We start from the raw sequence: 15,012 nt of genomic DNA, 5'->3' as shown, positions 1-15,012 counted from the left end.
TTGGTTTTAGTTTTCAGAGCTTTACATGACCAGGCTCCCCCCTATATTAGTGACCTAATTCAGCGTTATACCCCTGTGCGTGCTCTGAGGTCTATGGATCAGAACCTGCTGACGGTTCCACGCACTCGCTACCGCACTAGAGGTGACTGATCTTTTCCGGCTGTTGCCCCTAGGTTGTGGAATGACCTTCCACCGTCTATACGCTCCTCTGATTCTGTTGATGCCTTCAAATGCAGACTAAAGACACATTTATTTGTTCAGGCTTTCAATTAGCTACTTGTGGGTTGATATGATCATGTACTGTCTATGCTTTTATTGTGTGTGTTTCATTATATAAATTATTTTTTGCTGTGAAGCACTTTGTGGCCCTATACCTGTGAAAGGTGCTATATAAATAAACTTTTACTTACTTACTTATAACAGGCATGACACACAGCCTGACCTGTTGCCGAGTATGCTTTACCCATCAGAGAAGAAGTTAATGATGACGCTGACTCGGAAGAGAGATAGCTTGTGAGCGTCTCTTCAGCCCGAGGCACCGTCAAATAACCATAATCAGCAGCACCTAACACATTACTAGTTAGATGTCCTGGGATTAAATACTCTGAATGAAGCCCGTCTATTCCACGATCTCCACTCCTCAGTGTGGAGATCGGGAAAGAACGGTAGTCCCCGATGTGGAGGTAGTGTTGTAGATGATAAAAATCTTTCATCAAGCAAACTCTTCTTTGAAACACTCTCTGATTCATTGGCTGGCCATTCAACATTTAATCTAGCTACAGCACGAGATAAAACCTCCAAAAGCTCCTCATCACCGGAGGTATGAGCTGGCGAAGACTCATAATCCCCCATATCAACACTGATGACATCCAGTTCCTCAGAACTGGATAGTCTAAGCATTGGTGCCTCGACCTGGGAAGGAGAAGTCATAGCGCGGGCTCCTTCCTGGGCAGAGGCACTGGATCCAGCAGGTAAGGGCTGAGAAAGGGCGGGGCCCGTCTCAAGCCCCGCTACTAGATCCATATGCGATCCCCAAGGTGAAAACCACCGCTGTGCCTCTGCGACAGCGGGACCCGCACCTCGGGGAACACGAACTGAACCATCCTCCTCAAAGAACACCCGGCGGGAGCGGATCATTCTCATTGATAGCGTCATACAATGCTCACAGTCAGCTCCCTCAAGAACTGACTGGGCATGCTCCTCTCCAAGACAAGCCACACAAAGCTGATGTATGTCCCCACCTGTGAGAAAACGAGGGCAAGGAACAACACAACGCTTGAACTCTTGATTCGCCATTATAATGAAAATGATATAGTGTGCTTGACAGACAACAATAAATAGACAAGGACAGAGTACAGAGATCGCTTGCTGAAGGCAACAGAAGCTGTCGCGGTCTGATTTCAAGGGTGCTATATACATAGTTTCCTGGTCTATGACGTCAAGTCAAGTCAAGTCACATTTATTTATATAGCGCTTTTCACAATACAGATTGTATCAAAGCAGCTTCACAGTGATAACATGAAAGTAGTACAACACAGATCAATAGTATTGCTAAACACTAAATAACCCCAACTGAGCAAGCCAAAAGCAAGGCGACAGTGGCAAGGAACCAAAACTCCATCAGATTGGATGGAGAAAAAACCTTGGGAGAACCCAGGCTCAGTCGGGGGCCAGTTCTCCTCTGGCTTACATTCATATTGTTTATATATAAATATTAAATATAAATATTGTTTATGTATAAAACGGCGCCATAACATATCGCAGGCGTTGAGTCGTCTCTTCACAGGCGTTGGTCTTCTCATCACAGGCGTTGGGGCATCCGAAATCCCCGTGAGAGGCTGGAGACAAAACTGGACCTGAAGAACGCCATTTTTCTCGGGACAAGCTTCCCAAGATAACAGCAGAAAGACAGATGGGAAATAATTAGCATAGCTGATGTTCATAATGATTTCCATTATACGGGAGTCTGTGTTAGAAACCACTATCTCACAGACTCTCCATAACCTGAACTCTCCGCAACCCAACCATACGCGCCGACCCGTTTGAGTAAGGCTGTCGAGCCCCACTGTCGCGGAAATGCGTTTCAGTGGCAAACGGTTCCGTATGGCATAACAGACGACTAATAGGTAAGCATTATGTGAATGCTTGACTAAAGAGATGCGTCTTTAATCTAGTTTTAAACTGTGTCAGCGAGTCAGAGCCTCGTGACGTCACACAACGTCCTTCTCTCTCATTGGACTGATTGTACAGAGGCTTCACGACATAATCACGCAGAGCGTTCCCACCGCGTCTCAACGCAGCGTCTCGTTCCCTTGAAAGGGAACCCCCAAATTCAGGTATGATTGGGAAACATGAGATTGCAAAAACTGACAAACTGCTCTCCAAATAAAAACTGATTTCTCAATAAAGCTAAGCAATGAAGGACTGCAAAACCATATTTGTGCATGTGTGTGTGTGTGTGTGTGTGTGTGTGTGTAGGGCAACATATGCAATTAAAATCAATAGAATGCTGTCTTATACTGTAAACATGTTTTGTTGGTGATTCAGTAACATTAAATAGTTTTAATGTTATATTTAATGTTCTATTTTCATTGTATAACTTGTCATATAATGGTATTTATGTCATATTTATTAAACAAACTGATCCACTTATAATACACTAAATGGCATTAACCACTATGATTTATATGCCTTGTTTTAGAACATGATGACCCACACAAAACAATTGGAAAGAGAAGTTCCTCTATTAATGCTTTCCATGTTATTGACAAACTGTAGATTTTAACCAATAGCAGAAAATGAGAAAGAGACTTGAGAAATGAGAAGCACATTACTCTTGCAGATTTGTATACCACAAGACTTGTCATTAAAACAGGATGACTACCTGATATACTGTAGGCTATTCATACTATGTGATTTTAACATCTGTTTCTAACTTTTTTTTGTGATTCTAACTTTTTGTTATTCTAACTTTAACTTTTCAACAAAAATCTACCCAAGCTCAGTTTTGCCAGTGTGTGGCCACCCAATTGGAAAAAGGACTTGTGTGTGATGAAACAGGCAGATTGACCGTTATCCTTATTTTAAAGCTGTGGGATTGTGACAGAGGGGTTTTTAATAGGTCTAGTGGCCAGTGCAGTTTCCTTCCCTAAGGATTGCATTAGTGGCCGGTGTCTCATGATCACACATACACCATCCAGACATTTGTCTAATGTGTTTTCATTTGGAAAATGTCTAGAGCATTTGCTACTGTAAAACATTAAGATGTTACAATGTCATTTGGGTGATTTATGATGCTTATGTAGTAAGAAAAAATAATGACAAATGTATTTGAATTAATAAAGCATTGTTGAATTGCTCTGAATGGATTGCATTTTTAGGGTCTGAAATTCAACATGGTTGTATATTTAAGCTGTGAATATTTTAATTTAAAACATTGCTGATACATTTTCATTATTAGAAATCCAATAACCCAAATTAGCCTTTCAGACTTCACTTCACTTAAATATTCAGTCTGTTTTTAAAAATAGAACCTATAATATTCGAAAGCCAATTTTCGCTCAGTTTTATTTCACTTTACAAATTCGCTTCCACAAATTCAGTGATTAAAATTCGGCGGAATATTTGCACATCCAGGAGCTGCAGGAGTAGCAGTAGAGTACCAATGCATGATCTCCATCTGCTGTGGAGTTGGGCAGTATGGCCAAAAATGTATATCATAGTATTTTTTTTTTTTTTTTTTTAAATAGGCCTATATCAGTTTCACGGACTGGGTGTTAACCCCATTTTCTACAGATTGAGAGAGGAAATACTGCAGCAGATTGACTTAGAACTAAGGAGAACTATTAGAGCTATTTTACTGTCATGAGTGAATATTGTAGAAACATTCACCACTAGTATCAATACAGGTTTGCAAAGCCCCACAAAATGCTTTTGTTTAAAAAAAAGAGGTGCCAGCAGGAGGCGGTTTAGGAGTGGCAGAAATAGCGGTTTCCCTAGTAACGGCACAAAGCAGTGCAGCGCTCTTAAACGGAAAGGGTTAGGAAAGATAAAGATAGTTTAACTTGGACAGTCAGTTCCCTTCAAAGATTCATATAAAAACACCCGCACTGCGTTTTGACTTTGAAACATGCAGTGCTCATGTTTATTCAATGATGATAAAGCATTCTGTAAAATCTAATTGTGGCGGGCAGTGTTGAAATTGTGAAAAAATATATCGAAAAACTGCTATATAATTTGACAGCAATTAATTACAGTTTAACCTATCCATCTTCACTGGGGTCTCACGCAGGTGGTGCAAGCGCATTGACAAAGACCAGAACAACAGTTAGGAGAGTCATTCATTCACAAAAAACTGATTTGCATAAATAGAACAAGTGGCAATGTTATGATTATCAGGGCCAGTATATGAGGAAAAGCTGATTAAGACACAAAAGCTGTGTTTGTTTTCAATGTCTTCACGGTTATTTTCCAAGTGTAAATAACGTCTCTGGTTACTTACGTAACCTATGTTCTCTGAATAAGGAACGAGACGCTGCGGATAGCGCAGTGGGATATTCTCTGAATATGCCGATTGTCTGAAGTCCAATAGAATCACGCCCATTCATTGGCTGATGGCGCTCGCGCAATCCGGCCCCGCCCCGACGCAATTACGTCGCATAATCATATACGCGCGTGCGCCATCTTCCCCTCAGATTTCTCTGCCGAAAAGAAGACTGTCAGCAGCGCGAGGAGCTTGGCCACTAACGCAGCGTCTCGTTCCCTATTCAGAGAACATAGGTTACGTAAGTAACCAGAGACGTTCTCTTTCATAGGTTCACTCAACGCTGCGGATAGCGCAGTGGGAACGGGATACCAAACTCGCCAAGCAAAGAGCGCTGTAATGACTGGTATTGAAAGATAATGACTATAAACGGTTCAAACAGAAAGAATCTGGGAACCCGGAGTCACATCAAGATCCAAATTGTAGAAACGTACAAAAGTGTGCGGAGAGGACCAGCCTGCCGCAACACAAATGTCCTCCAAGAGAACTCCTCTAGAAAGAACTTGAGAGGATGCCACACTCCTAGTGGAATGTGCTCTAATGCTAAGAGGCGAAGGCAAACCACGCACCTCGTAAGCCATAGAGATCGCTTCTGTGACCCAGTGAGAAATCCTCTGTTTTGACGCAGCAAGCCCACGGCGGCTAGCACCGAAACAAACCAGAAGCTGGTTAGATTTTCTCCAACTGCTGGAGCGGTCTACATATAACTTCAAAGACCGAACTGGACAGAGCTGGACAAGCTTCCTATCCTCCTCAGAAGAAAAAGGAGGAGGGTGGAAAGCGCTAAGGCTAACAACCTGAGAGCGGAACGCTGTGGAGAGAACCTTAGGAACATAGCCTGGCCTAGGTCTCAAGGAAACCTTGACTAAACCAGGAGCGAAGTCCAAGCATGACTCGCTAACAGAAAGAGCTTGTAAGTCCCCTACCCGCTTCAAAGAAGATAAACCCAACAAAAGTGAAACCTTAAGAGTCAGAATCCGATCCGGAGCTGACTCCAAGGGTTCGAAGGGGGCCTCCTTTAAACCCTCCAAGACGACAGAAAGGTCCCATGAGGGAACTCTAGGGGAGTGAACTGGATTCAGGCGCCTAACCCCACGCATGAAGGCTGAAACTAACCTCAGTTTACCCAAGGGAATCTCGTCTGATTCTCCATGTGCTGCAATGGCTGCAACGTAGACTCTGAGGGTGGTAGCAGCCGCCCCGGAGGTAAACCTCTCCTGCAGGAATTCCAATACTGAAGCGACAGGGCAGTTAACTGGGTTCCTATCATGTGCCAAGCACCATGACACAAAAACCTTCCATTTGGAAGAATACAGTCTCCTTGTAGAAGGGGCTCTAGCACTAGCGATGGTCTCCTGAATGTCAGGGAGATCCAAGCCTAATGCCAACGGCTTCTGATCGGCCAAACGTACAGCTTCACATGTCTGGACGAGGATGCCAAATCCTGCCCTGAAATTGGGAAAGCAGATCCTCTCTGACTGGAATCCTCCAGGGGGACGATTCCAGCAGAGGAATCAACTCCGAAAACCATGGCTGAGACGGCCAGAACGGGGCTACTAGAAGGAGGCGGACTCCGCTCTCCCTCACTCTGGCCAGGACCGCCTGGATCAGTTTGACGGGCGGGAAGGCGTAGAGTTTCTGCATTGGCTAAGGGTGGGCGAATGCATCTAGCCCCAACGGAGCTGGATGATTCAGGGAGAACCAGAGTGGGCATTGGGATGACTCCTGCGAGGCAAAGAGGTCCACTTCCGCTTTCCCGAACACCTCCCAGATCAGGGCCACTGTCTGACGGTTCAACATCCATTCCCCCGATTGGAGTACCTGCCTCGATAGGAAATCCGCTGCGAGGTTCAGAATCCCTGGGACATGGACCGCTCTCAGAGAAAGGAACCTGCTCTGAGACCATAAGAGAAGATGACGCGCATGCCTGTCCAGGGTGCGAGATCGAGAACCCCCTTGCCGGTTTAGATGGGAAACTACAGCCATGTTGTCCGTCCTGACAATGACATGGTGACCCTTTAGAAAAGGAAGAAAATGACGTAAAGCCAGGAAGACGGCTCTCAGCTCCAAGCAGTTTATGTGCCAAGCGAGGGTTTCGCCCGTCCAGACCCCACACGCTGGTCTGCCCTCGAAAACTGCTCCCCAGCTGGTTAGAGAGGCATCCGTCGTAATCATATGGCGATGGAATACCGTCCCCATGCTGAACCCTTCCCGAAGAAAAAGGGGGTCCCGCCAAATTGACAGGGCGCGAGAGCAACTGCCCGACACCCTCAAAAGGCGAAAGGCTGGCCCAGTGGGCCGGATCCCTGAGAATCCACCACAGGAAGGGCCTCATGTGGAGCAGACCCAGGGGTAGCACAGGGGAGGCTGCAGCCATTAAGCCCAGAAGCAGTGTTGTTTTTGGCAGCCCTTTTAGTTTTAGTCTTAGTCTTAGTCTTTTGGACGAAAATGCTTTTAAGTTTTAGTCACATTTTAGTCACTTATAAACTTAATAGTTTTAGTCAAGTTTTAGTCGACGAAAACACAAAAGGTTTTAGTCAAGTTTTAGTCGACGAAAACACCAAAAGGTTTTAGTCAAGTTTAATCAATTTTAGTAAAAAAAAGTAGTCTTTAACAAATTAATTTAGTTTAAAAAGTAGTGAAAATGGGCTTAGGTTTGACAGATTTAGCAAGTGTTGCAATTCATAAACAAGCTAACCTTACAACCTTTGCATAATAAATAGACTTTCTCATTGATGGAGATGCAGCGTTGCCATTGCCAAGCTGTACTTCATTGTCACATTGGGCACACACCTTTTATCCCCATATTTCAAGTTAAAGTTTTACCCCTGAATATTAAAAGCTATTTTCACCAGTTATCACAGTAATAAAGGAATAAAGGAATTGGTTTAAAGTTTAAACATATATATGTTATATATTAAAAATATATTAAATTAAACAGCAAAAACGTTGAGCTACTAGAACATAGTACACAGATAAAGTGGTAACAGTGGAATCATTGTTTTACTCCAAAAAAAAGCCAAGCATAAAAACATTCTTACTTTGGCAATTGTGGCTTTATTTGAGAAATTGCTAAAGTGCAATGAACAACGTAGTATGCAACAATAAGATGCATATTATTTGTACACATTATGTATACAACCCAGTCTATCTTTAACTTGTGCAAACTGCAAAGTTGCAAACATTCTGAAACAAAATAATGAAATAAATATCTAATACTGAGGTGCATTGAACAAAGAATGCATACTTGAATATAAAGTATGAAACAAACATGACACTTGGAGTGTGCTGAACATAAAAATGAATAAGACAATCCCTGAATAAACACTGTTTGGTCTTGGTTAGTTCGGTATTTTACACTTAAAGCCCTGTTTTAAGATCGCTTCTGATGAAATAGAACGGTTAAGATTGAAATTTGGACAAATGCTGTTGTCCCGAGAATTTTAGGTTTGTGTGTTAGCACCCACACAATCATTCATAAAACGCATTAAACATTCGTTTACAAAGACGTCAAACTCACCGAGTGGTCAGGGATGTTCACTGATATGCTCACACAAACATCGATGCAAAATATGCTTTCCAACAGGTTTTATCCTAGTTTTTGTCCGACTCTATTGACTTGACTTGGTACAAAAACTACCATTAAACCCTGTGTTGTTGTTGTGTGGAATCTGGTGCGCGCGCGGCAGCCGGTGCTGGGCGCACGCGATAGGAAACGGCAGCATTGCTGATACTTATTTTTAGCTGCATACAGACAGATTTCACGCAAAACAGGCATAAATTACATGCATTGTGAACGTCAGACTTATAATCATTTTCGTTCCGTTCTGTCTCGTCAACGAAAACTTGAAAACGTATCGTCATGTTTTAGGCACCTCAGAGCTATTTTTAGCTAGTCATCGCCGCGTTATCGTCATAAAAAAACGGTGCGTTAACGAAATCATTTCGTTATCGTCATCACTGACGAAAACATCACTGCCCAGAAGCCTGCGGCAAGTGCCCACAGAAACACGATGGCCTAGCGATAAACGGGCCAAACATGTCATCAAACTGCAAATCCATGCAGGAGCCAAACGGGCCTGCATACGAACGGAATCCATGTGCACACCCAAGAAAACTGTGTGCTGAGCTGGAGTAAGAACACTCTTCTCCACGTTCAACCTCAGACCGAGAGACTGAATATGGCGCAGAACAGTGTCCCTGTGGTGGGTAGCCAACTCCTTGGACTGGGCTAGAATGTGCCAGTCGTCCAGATAATTGAGAATACGGATGCCCTGGAGCCGCAACGGGGCCAGTGCTGCATCCACGCATTTCGTGAACGTTCTCGGCGCCAGGGCGAGGCCAAAGGGGAGGACCCTGTACTGGAACACCCTTCCTCCAAAGGCGAACCTGAGGAACTTTCTGTGACGCCGCACGACCTGGATGTGAAAATAGGCATCCTTGAGGTCTATTGTCACGAACCAATCTCCTGGCCGATTTTGAGATAAGATGGCTTTCAACGTCAACATCTTGAATTTCCCTCTGAAAAGGGCAAAATTCAGTCGGCGGAGGTCTAGAATGGGACGCAGGCCGCCGCCTTTCTTCGGAACCAGGAAATAACGGCTGTAGAAGCCTTGTTCGGTTTCCTCCGCAGGAACCTCCTCTATCGCACCTTTGAAAAGGAGGGAAGAAATTTCCTGCTGTAGCACAGAAGCCTGAGTGGCGCTGTCGACTACAGTAGGAAAAATCCTGTTGAAGCGCGGGGGGGGGGTGGTTGCGGCAAAACTGGAGAGTGTAGCCGAACCGAACTGTGCGAAGAATCCACGGCGAATACCCCTTGTAAGCACTCCCTTTCTGGAAAATTTCTGGTGTTGCAATGTAGATGACATACTTGAGTGAGGGTGTCATGTTGAAGATCGTGGAATTGCAAGGTTGGCCGTGCAGGAGAGCCCTTGGCGTCCTGACACGCGATGAGAGGTGCTAATGCTGAGGTCTGGGTGACCGGGCCTGCCTGCTCCAGAGAAAAAGGAAGAGCGTTTCTGAGGACGTGACCGGCAGTCAAAGAGAGTGTCGGGGGAGAGTGGAGTAAACCCAGGGTGTCTCCTTCCTCTCGCACCGGGCTGCGTAGAAGCGGTGAAATATGGCCTGCTCTTCGAAACACCCTGGGTGGCGATGGAGACAGGGTAAGAAAAGGAGAGCTGTTTGGAGGTGGACAGAAACGCTTGCGCGGTCTGTCCCAACCTCATGCATGTGGAGGAGCTCTCCTTTTCCTGACCAAATGGTCAGGAGCGGGACGAGGCAGCTGGGGCGGGCGGCTTGTCGGATCACTTCAGCTGCAAACGCTTGTGAGGTCGTTGACGGGGGAACGGGCGACTGCTGGCTCCCCAAACCGTGGAAGGTGGGGGACGCGCTGGGTCACTTCTCCTGGAAGAGAACTCCGCTCTCTGAGAAAGACGTTCTCTAGGTCTTCGGGCAGGGGAGGGAGCGGGGGATTCCCTAACTCTCCTGGGCATGAACCGCTTAAAAACGGGTGATTGAGACTTGGAGGAACGGAATTTCTTGACCACTGTGTTGACCGCCTCTCCGAACAGCCCTGACTGAGAGATAGGGGTGTCAAGGAGGAAAACCTTCTCTTTATCGTGGATTTCAGTGAGGTTGAGCCATAAGTGGCGTTCTGCAGCAACCACGCCAGCCATAGAGCAGCCCACCACACATGCGGTATGTTTGGTGGCCCTCAAGGCCAAATCCGTGGCCATACGAAGCTCTTTCACAGCCTCAGGAGTGACACCACTACCCTCATCCATCTCTTTAAGGATATTGGCCTGGTAGGCCTGAAGGATGGCCATAGTGTGAAGGGTCATGCCTGCTTGACCAGCCACCATGTAGGATTTTCTGATGAGAGAGGAAGAAGTTCTACATCCTTTAGCTGGAAGGAGAGCACGTGCCTTCCAAGATGGCGCCGACGACGGAGCAAGATGGCTGGCCAAAGTATCCTCAATCGCTGGAATGGTGGAGTAGCCCTGTTCCACAGAACCCACAAGGTTGGTGAAATCAGCAGCTGCCGCATTAGTGAGACGCGAAGAGAAAGGCTGCTTCCAGGATCTGGAAATCTCTCGATGCAGATCGTTGAAAAACGGCAGTTTTCTCCGTTGGGGCCTAGAATTAGGGCCACTGAGAAACCTCTCGTCGAGTTTGGAGGACTGAGATTCGCGGGGCTCGTCAGGCCAGTCGATCGCAAGTTTCTCCGCGCGAAAGCACTTCCACGAGCTCAGAGTAGGCCGCGGTAGGCCGCGCTTCCTGGCCGCTAGGCGGGATAACGTCATCGACAAAAGCAGGCCCGAAATCCTCGGAGTCGAAAGCCGCGGTAAAAATTACGTCCTCCAGCCTGAAAGAAACAGAGTCGCGTGCTCCCGGGCTGGGGCACAAATAATCGTGAGCGAACTCGACTGGCACGTGAGCGAGCTCGGGAGATGGAGGGAGAGAAAGAGCGGGGCCCGTCTGCTCAAACTCCACATCCTCAAGCTCAACATCCGAACCCCAGGTCGTGGATCCTCGAGAGGCCTCGGGAGCATGATGGGGGGAGGCGAATTTAGGATCCTTCTCAAAAACCGCGAGCCGAGAGCAGAGAGTTTTTAGAAGTAAGTTATCACAGAATTTACATTTAGACGATCCTAGAACGGCCTTGCGCGCATGTGAGAAACCCAAACACCTGATGCACTTACTGTGAGGGTCGTCGCTTGCGATGAAGCGAGCACATGGTGGAGAGCAACGTCGATACTCCATTGCAGCTTCACTGGAAGGAGAACTGAGTTCCACTTATGCAGTCGCTGAAGTGCAAGAAGGAAAAATCCGTTTATAGGCTTTTAGAAAAACCGAGACGAAGGACGATGTGATCGCTTCGTGAAGGCAGAGAAATCTGAGGGGAAGATGGTGCACGCGCGTATATGATTATGCGACGTGATTGCGTCGGGATGGGGCCAGATTGCGCAAGCACCATCAGCCAATGAATTGCCGTGATTCTATTGGGCTTCAGACAATCGGCACATTCAGAGAATATCCCACTGCGCTTTCCGCAGCGTTGAGTGAACCTATGGAAGAGAACAGGACTGTTGGTCACCCTATATCTATATCTCCTGAGTAAAAAAAAAAAAAACTTCATGTAATCACATTGTTAAGAGCATAAGAAACAAATGAAAAACAAAAAAAGCGATGTTCATGTTCATATCGTGGTCATAACATGAAAATTCATGTTACGGAGGGTGCGGCATGTAAATTCATTCAATTCATGTTACGGAGGGTGTGGCTGCTCAGATTCCGGCCTCTGAGATTCTTCTGGAGATTCGACACGCGCTTCAAACACTCGCTTTTTCATCCATACCATCTGCCTCTGTAAGTCAAAGAGGTTTTTCGCTCAAGCTCCTAATGAACTTTCTATTCATGATCAGTTGTTTCGTCTTCGCCAAGGGAATTCATCCGTTTCTGATTATGCTCTGCGTTTTCGCACACTTGCAGCCAACTGCAAATGGAATGAGACAGCGTTGGTTACTGCTTACCGACAAGGGCTAAATCGAGACATATGTTTACAACTGGCCATTTATGACGACACCATTGGAATTGAGAGCCTCATCCAGCATTCCATTCGTGTGGCTCAGCGTTGCTCCGCCTGCCTTTCTAACCAGCCTGCACTTCCTCCTCCTCACCCCAATCCGCTCGACAGCCCTTCAGTACCAGAACCTATGGAGGTTGATTCAGCTCATTTAAGTCACTCTGAACGACTCCGACGCATCAACAACAATTTATGCCTTTACTGTGGAAATGCCGGTCACCTCCTCGTCACCTGTCCAGTGCGTCCTCCACGACCTGCGGTGAGTACAGTGGTTCTCGCATCACCCATATCCTCTTTGAAGTATACTCCGATTTTGCTTACATATTGTATGTGATCTGTTCCAGCGACGGCGCTGATCGATTCAGGATCCGCTGGAAACTTCATTTCACTCACCACCCTTCTAAAACTCCAAGCCTGACGTAAATCTGTGAACCAGCCACTGCACATTCATTGTATCCTGGGGAAACCGCTAGGTCGTGGACACATCAGGTACTGCAGCCCCATATTGACAGTAAAGATTGGTTGTATGCATGTGGAGAAACTATCTTTTCTGGTACTGGAGGGCTCCACTGCGGAGGTCATCCTGGGATGCCCGTGGCTGGAACTCCATTCTCCAAATATTTGTTGGTCTTCTGGAGAAATTCTTCAGTGGGGGAAAAGTTGTTTTTCTCATTGTCTGTCTTCCATCAAGAAGGTTCCCTCAGTTACTCCAGTTTCCAATCTTCCCATCAACGCTACTACGATCGAGAGTCCAGCCACCAGTACGGAACCCGTGATTCCTAGCCACTATCGGGCGTTCCAGAAAGTATTTGACAAACAACTGGCCACGAAATTGCCTCCGCATCGGCCATGGGACTGCGCGATCGACCTGCTGCCTGGGGCTGTTCTACCACGTGGTAAGATTTATCCACATCCCGGAGCAGAAGGCCATGGAGGAGTACATTGCGGAGGCTCTCCGTCAGGACTACATCAGACCATCCATGTCCCCTGCCGCTTCTAGTTTTTTTCGTCGGAAAGAAGGATGGAGGCTTGCGTCCCTGCATCGATTACCGTATCCTCAACAACTCCACTGTCAAGTACCGCTATCCTCTTCCTCTGGTTCTAGCAGCTCTGGAACAACTATGTGGTGCTCGGATTTTTTCTAAGTTGGACCTTCGGAGCGCATATAACTTGATAAGAATCTGAGAGGGAGACGAATGGAAGAGAGCGTTCATCACCCCAGCAGGTCATTATGAATACCAAGTCATGCCTTTTGGACTATCCAACGCTCCCGCTGTCTTCCAAGGCTTTATGAATGAGATCTTCAGAGACTTCCTGCAACGATTTGTCATTGTCTATATTGACGACATTCTGATATATTCTTCCAGTCTATCTGAGCACAACCAGCATGTTACTCAAGTCCTACAATGTCTGCTTGACCATCAACTGTTCCTGAAATTAGAGAAGTGTGAGTTTCATCGTGACTCAGTTCAGTTTCTGGGATATGTGATTTCTGCTCAAGGTATTTCCATGGACCAGAGGAAGGTGGAAGTGGTTGCCAACTGGCCATTACCCACTAACATCAAAGAACTTAAAAGATTCCTGGGCTTCGCAAACTTCTACAGATGATTTATCAACGGTTTCAGTCAAATCAGTGCACCAATCACCTCTCTGTTACAAAAAGGGGCCAAGTCTCTGTCCTGGTCCAATGAATCTCTCAAGGCCTTCGAAAGACTCAAGTTGACTTTCTGTTCCGCTCCTACCCTCGTTCATCCGAATCCTGATCTGCCTTTCCTTGTGGAGGTTGACGCTTCTACCTCTGGAGTAGGAGCGGTATTGTCACAGCAGCAAGGGAAGACTCCCAGACTCCATCCATGTGCCTATTTCTCGAAGAAACTGTCCCCAGCGGAGCAAAATTATGATATCGGAAACCGGGAACTGCTAGCAATCAAATTGGCTTTGGAAGAGTGGAGACACTGGCTGGAGGGAGCCAAGCACTGCTTTGATGTTATCACAGACCATTGTAATTTGGAATACCTTCGTGAAGCCAAACGACTCAACATCCGTCAAGCCCGCTGGTCACTCTTCTTTACACGGTTCAATTTCCAAGTCACCTACCGACCCGGAGACAAGAATATCAAGGCCGATTCACTTTCTCGTCTATACCAACCTGACACCATTCACTCCAAACCGGAACCCATCCTCCCTCCAGCCATGATTGTCAGCCCTATTCAATGGAGTATGCTTGACCATATTGCAGATGCCACTCGAACGGAACCTGCTCCGCCGGGAGGTCCTGAGGGTCGGACATATGTGCCATCTCGTTTGCGTCTGACCCTCATGGACTCAGTACTCACTTCTCCGGGCTCTGGACACCCAGGCAGCCAACAAACCCTCTCGCTCCTTCAACAGCGCTTCTGGTGGCCCAATTTGACCCGGGATGTCTCCCGATACGTCAAAGGCTGTCCCGTCTGTGCCATGGCTAAGGTACCCCGACATCTTCCTGAAGGCAAATTAGTCCCTCTACCTGTACCCACTAGACCGTGGTCCCATCTAGGTGTGGATTTCATCACAGATCTTTGATTCCTACACCTGTGTGCTAGTAGTGGTGGATCGTTTTTCCAAAGCCTGCAAGGTGATCCCACTTCCTGGTTTACATACTGCCTTCGAGACTGCTGAATCCTTGTTCATTCACATATTCCGACATTTTGGCATTCCGGAAGACATATCAGATCGTGGTCCTCAATTCATCTCCTGTGTTTGGAAGGCATTCTTTAATCTCCTCGGTTAGTTTCGGTGTGTCTCACTTCTGGATATCATCCACAGTCTAATGGTCAGACGGAGAGGAAAATCCAGGAAATCGGGAGATACCTGCGGTCATATTGCCACGACCATCAGGACGGCT

This window comes from Pimephales promelas, chromosome 10 (genome assembly GCF_988280905.1).
Source record: "Pimephales promelas chromosome 10, fPimPro1.hap1.1, whole genome shotgun sequence".
NCBI lineage: Eukaryota > Metazoa > Chordata > Actinopteri > Cypriniformes > Leuciscidae > Pimephales > Pimephales promelas.
The sequence above is the reverse complement of the archived record's forward strand: the minus strand, read 5'-3'. Positions refer to the sequence as shown.